This window comes from Helianthus annuus, chromosome 8, assembly GCF_002127325.2.
Source record: "Helianthus annuus cultivar XRQ/B chromosome 8, HanXRQr2.0-SUNRISE, whole genome shotgun sequence".
Lineage (NCBI taxonomy): Eukaryota > Viridiplantae > Streptophyta > Magnoliopsida > Asterales > Asteraceae > Helianthus > Helianthus annuus.
The window spans coordinates 157,325,038-157,331,830 of NC_035440.2; positions in this window are offsets into that span (position 1 = coordinate 157,325,038).

Here is a 6,793-nt window from a genome sequence, read left to right on the forward strand (position 1 = left end):
GTATTGTCTGATGATTTAGATGATTGATTTGTCAAAGCTATTGATTTACTGATTCGCCACTGCAATGCAAAAGTGATGAGTTTAGGGTTTCTATCGTATGAAAACAAGAACGTAACTGATATAATCTCAATAAACTGGAACATTCGTATGTATGATTGTTTATAGTCAGAGTTTTATTTTTGATGCCATGTCCGAACTTTAACTTGTAAACCATGATGTCCGAGTTTTAAGATTGGAGCTCTTGTCCAAATTTTATTGATATTAGTGTGTCCGAACTTTTTAACAAGGAGTCATCAAGTCCGAATATTATATGAGGATATGAGAGTACGAGTTTTTCATACACATGGGTCCGAATATTGTAATAAATAAAAGTCTGAGTTTTATGTATATTGCAAGGAAGGTCCGAGTTTTTGAAACAAAACTTGTGGTCCGACTTTTGAGAGATATAGGGGATCCGAGTTTTTTTATAAGTATCAAAGTGTCCGATCTTTATTGATTTCCATGTGGTCCGAGTTTTTAAACCCCCCACCCCCCTGTCCGACTTTTTAAGTAAGGAATGCCCCTCCCCTTTTGTCCGAACTTTGTAAATGAAAGCCTAAGAGGTCCGAGTTTAATGCCCCAAGTCCTTGTCCGAGCTTTGTGATGTTGTATTGTCTGAAATGCACATGTTGTTGTTACCCCGTTAAGTTATTAACTACAGTAAACTCGTTATGTTTAGTCTGTTAACTCCGTTAAGTATATTGGTAACACTGTTCAACATGAAACACCGTTAGTTTATTGAACTTGTTCGTTATTAACGTTGTTAACTTAATAAACTCTATTAGTTTATTAATTCCGTTAGATGTTAACTCTGTTAAGATATGCATGTAACCCTGTTTAATGTGTTAACCTGGTAGAATATGTTAACTGCTTGTTTATCCTGTCAAGTATGAATTTACATGGATTTGACTGACTGCTTAAATGCCGCATGATGAATAATTGTCAAACACACTATGTGACGTTAGATTTGTGTGCAAGATTGTTACGAACGAAAACTGATTTATTACACGTGCATACAATAGGACTTGACTGATTACTTGTGAGTGCATAACCTAGCATACCGAGCAAACCAAGGTGAGTTCACACAGCCAAGGCATGGGGTTCCCAGGGTGGGAATGGGATTTGATTATTTACTTGTACTTACCTAGATAATGGAAATTGGTGATATGATCCTCGGGGAGGAAGGCTATTGATAAGATACGACTAGACTAGTGATACTTATAGAACTGATCTTCGCACACACGCCGGGGTTGGCTGCGATAATATGACTGATCTTCGCACACATGCCAGGGTTGGCTGCGATATTATGACTGATCTTCGCACACATGCCTAGAAAGGTTGCGAACTATTCACTAAACTTCGCACAGATGCCGGGTGCCGCGATACAAATATACCTAGTCTAGATTACTTGAGAACTTACCCTAATCTTCGCATACATGCCTGAAGGGCCGCGATATGAACTAATACGATACATGACTTACTGAACGAACACAGGGCTTATTATACTATAACAATTACTGAACTATAAATTGTGAACTCGCTCAACTAGTTGTTGATCCTCTGTTACATGCCTTGCAGGTCGTTAGATACATGGAGCTTGCACAGGGAAGAGCTGGTCGTTGTGGGCTTGGATCATGATAGTTTCGTTAAACACTTATGACATTTCATACTTTATTATGTTGGGTTTTATTTATACGCTTCCGCTAAACAGTGATAACATACTTGTGTTTTTTAACACCTTTCATATTGGTGATTGAATGGCATTTACTTTTACTTATTAATTACATGTTCAATATGATTGGTGGCTTGATCCTGGTCAGTCACGCTCCCAAGCAGTGATACTCCGCAGGTGGATTTTGGGGGTGTGACAATGTGGCTGCTGTGGGACAATCTGTTCAAGGACATAGGATGAAGCCACATAACTCATCAATTTTTTATCAATTCGATCATTTTCGATTTTAGCTAATTCAAGCTCTTTCTTTAGTGAAGCGATCGTGTCTAGATGAAAATTAACCTCAACTTGTTTATCAAACTGTGTTTCTTTAACCAATTTTGTTGCTTTGTCGTTTTCAACACTCTCTTTTTGGATCATTTTAATTGACCTGGAAAGAGTATCATAAGCCTCTTTTACTTGTCCAAGGTCAAATTTTAGCATATCTGCATGATGTTTCAATTCTTGAAACTTAGTGTCTTTCTCAAGTCACTCCATGCACGGTTGTAAACACTTTTGGCATGGTGTTTCTGGGATTGAAACGACTTTCTCAACAACATGTTCATCACTAACAATTTTCACATCCTGTTTACCGACATTTTTCAATTCAGACTCAGACACTTTGACCTCCTTAACTCCAGATTCCTGATTTGACTCCTGTTTGACTGACACGGTACTGACAAACTCTGACTTCTCGAGTTCTGAGTCTACCTCTTTCAGCTTTCCCATGAGGGCTCTATCAGCAATATCTTTCAACGTGTCTCCGGTCAACTCTTTTGTCTCGTCTATCATTTCCTCGACAACTTCTTTCTTTTCTTCGTATCTTGGACACGATCCAGTCGTCGGTTATTCGAAAAATCCTGCAAAAGATTCAAAAACTTTAGGAGGCATTATTGATTTTATAGAACTTGCCAATACCTCCTGTTCTAACTGGTAATAGTAAACTTCTGCAGCGATTTCTTCAATGTCAACCACATTCTCAACAGAAACATCTTCAACAACCATTTCTGGCTCAGTCACCATTTCCGGTACTTCAACTATTTCTGCCATCATGGCCTGCCCATCGCTTCCAGGGATGTATTTATCCCAGCTAAAACCTTCGGCTACTTTTTCATCGTCCTGATTCACGATAAGAGCCTTCTCCGGTTTGTTCTCGATCTGCGGTCTCTGAACAGCAGGTTGTTGGTTGGGCCGATGGTAAATCGCCTGCCTGTAATAATCGTTCGTGAAAGGGTTCTGATGGTTGTTCACTTCATGGTTCGCGCATTCTCTCTTGAAATGACCACGTTCTTTACACTTGAAGCAGGTAACTTTTGATTTGTTGAACCCTAACTTCTGATCAGGACCTGAGAGACTGTTTCTGCCTGTGATCTCCATAAAGCGTTGTGCCCTTCTAACCAAACTTGCCATGCACCATTTTATATCAATCAATTCAAGCTCCTCGGGGTCGATCTGGTCGTAATCCTCTTTTGTCATATCCGGATTACCGATCCTGCCCGCCACCAAACCTTCATACGCCTCTAAAACGGAAGCCAGTAAAGCAATGTGTTGTTTTGCGGCTGTTTCAGTAATTTTATTTCCATTCTTAATATTCACCGCGATGTTGCATTGCACCCCAGAAACATAAGCCTGATTGTTGGAACTTGTGGAGCTTTGAGGCGATGTCTGCTCTTGAGCTTTAAAGTTTGTCTCATAGTTTACGAACGGTGAAGGCTTGTTTGATTGTGGAGTGTTTGTAGAAGCACTTGAATTTGTATCAGCACTAAACCCCGTTTGTATTTTTGGACTCTGGTTTGTTGTAACAGGTGTACCGCCTTTATAATACAAAGATACATCTTGTTGTACACTTGCTGAATTCATCTTCCTGATCTTCAACAATTCCAATTCATGAGCTTCTATCTTTTCAATGAATGCGCTGAGATTCAAATTCACGAAATCCGAGTTGTTTTTCAGCATCATTAAGTATGTGCCCCATTCATCATAAGGTAATGCGTCAGACAACTTGTCGATCCATTCCTCGTTTGTCTTGGTAATCTCCAATCTTTTCATTTCTACCACAAGATGGCAATAACATTCAATCAACTGCTTCGTTGTTTCACCTTTCATTCCGGTGAAGATGTCAAACTCTTTCTTGATCAAGGCTTTCTTGCTTTTGATCATAGATACGCTGCCTTGGAACTTCAACTTTAATTCTTGCCACATTGATTGCGAGTCGTCATCATGTTGCAATAACACGAGAATATCTTCTTTGATGGCTTGTTGGAGAATACTGACCATCTTTTTCTCAGCCTTAAAATCATTCTGTTCGGTCTCAGTCAAACTTCCAATGCCTTTCTGTAATCCCAATCCATCAAAGGTGGAACATATTTTTTCTCTATCTTCATCCAACACTCAAAATGGTTGGCTTGGACCCAATTCTTGAATCAACCCGACCATCCGGCATACTCATCCAAGTTCATAAGCTTTGGCGGTTTCTGCATTGTTCCTAGCTCATTCTCCATGTTAACATTTTGAACTATGCTTGCCGGACTTTGTGTTGCCGTCATGCCGCTACCCGCGAAAAGATTGTAAAAATCTTGATTTTCCATTTTAGGTGACAAATTCTAAAAATTTTAACTTTTTGACAAACAGGTTACTTTTACTGAAAAACTTTCTACACGGACTGAATTCCCAACACGATATCACGAAGGAAATGGACTTAACCCTCAAACCATGATTTTTCACTTAAAAAGAATTTTCAGGCGGAATCACAATTTTAGTTCCGAGCGAAATCAGAAGATTATCTCGAGTGAAATCAGAAGGTAATCTCGAGCGAATCAGAAGGTAATCTCGAGCGAAATCAGAAAGTGATTTTTGGAGCGAAATCAGGGAATTACCCTTGGAGCGAAATCAGTGATGAACCTCGAGCGAAATCCGAATACACGAGCGAAATCACTGATTCTGCTTCAACTTCTCGAGCGGAATTAAAACTTTAGTTACCAAAAACTTGATTTCGAGCGGAATCTCAAAAATCTACGTTCGAGCGGAATCAGGTTCTAAGCCATTTTTAACCAATTTTAAGCCGTATTTTATGCTGAAACTCTCAAGGGTTTATTAATAGTCAATTTTACACAATATGTCAAAAGTTCAGTCCATTTTGCCCGTGGCAATGTCCAGAAACTCAAAAAAGTGTAGTAAAAAAGCTTTGATTCTGGTATTCTAGCTCATAACTGGCTCTGATACCAATTGTAGGATCGTTATTGACGATCGAATGAGTCAATCAGAGCATGAACACCACTATTTATGCAACGGAAATACACAAACAGCTTGAATCAAAGGAATGGAGTAGAAATAGAATGCAGATCACTTTAAACACGTTTTCTCACTAATTCTTCTTAGAAAAATTTGGCAGCAGTTCGGCTACACATTCGACATTCAGTTACAAAATGAGAAAACAAGACAACTATATATAGGGGTCTAATTCCGCTCCTAATGACATCGTGTCATTTCGGGCGGAATCAGAAGTAACTGATTTCGCTCCAAATGACACAATGTCATTTCGAGCGGAATCAGCACTTTACAACATAAACATTACAAAACAGCCCCTATACTATACATAATTCACATATTTGACCCCTAGACCCTATACAAGCTTGACTAAGACTAAGACGCAGGCTTTAGACATTCGTGCATCAACACATATATCAACAATCATCATATAGCAGCACCTGAAACATGTGTAAAAATAGGTACGTCAGCATAAAAATGCCTGTGAGATACATAGGTTTTATTAATGCAGGATGCATGACTTGTAAGTGTAAAAGAATGTTTATCAAAAATAGTCATGAACTTAAAAATGTTTTCTTTATAAATCATATAACAAGTGATATGAAATCAGATGATATAAAGAAAGATGCATAAATAAATAATCAAGTAAAATGAGTTTGTATAACAATATTTTGATAAAAGGTTTGTAGTATATATAGAAATACACTTTGGTTTTAAGAAAGTCAAATAAGTAATATATTAAAATATATTTTAGTTTCAAAATAGTTAAACAGATAGTATATTAAATATACTTTAGTCATCAAAATAATAGTTTTCAGTAGTATATCAAAAGTATACTTTGGTTTTATTAATAACATATTAAATTATGCTTTGGTTTTATAATTAACATATCAAACTATGCTTTTGGTTTTGGTAAATAACATATTAACTATGTTTTAGTAATTAACAATATATATGTTGTTTTGTACATTATCACACATGAGAGCATATCAAACTATACTTTTGGGAGTATAACAAAATATACAAAAAAAAATGTGATTTTAGAATTCATTCAGAGCTAAGTGTATCAAAAGGGTATTATCGTCATTTACAAGCTTTGTACAAGAACTCAAGGTTCAGGTCTGTATCTTATCTAACACGACATCCCAATAGATCCTAAATATGATATCATAATAGTAGGTAAAGAGTTTCATGTTAAAATTATGTTTAAAACTTGATTTGCATGCTAAAGGGCATTTTAGTCCTTATAAAATCATAAAATTCGATTTATTACATAACTTCAGTTTATGACCAGAATGTAAGTGTCAAAATATTCTAAATATGTTTACTAATCAGTACTTAGTTCATTTGCATGTTCATTTATAATAAAAAAACCTTTTTCTTAGATAAAAGGGCATACTACTCAACATAGAGCATAATAACAGAAACATGCATATTAACTCAGATTACTGTATGACCTTGTAATATAACCTCAGAGGGTTATGCTACAACATAATATGGTCACAAAGGAACCTTAATGCATAAAGGAATTAAGCTAATTAGGGTCAGAACTGAAAGTCAAAGCAAAAGTCAAGCTTTTGCGACTTTCGGTTGCGAACCGAGCTTAAACTCAGAATTGTTGGGTTAAACATGTTTAGACATGTTCTAATAATGTTTACCAAGTTATTAGAGTGATAAACATGTTTTATAACTTCTACATTATCAGTTTTGAATTTATTTAAAAACTGACCCGTTTGACTTTTTATTTTAATTACTTTGACCCGACAATTAACTAAG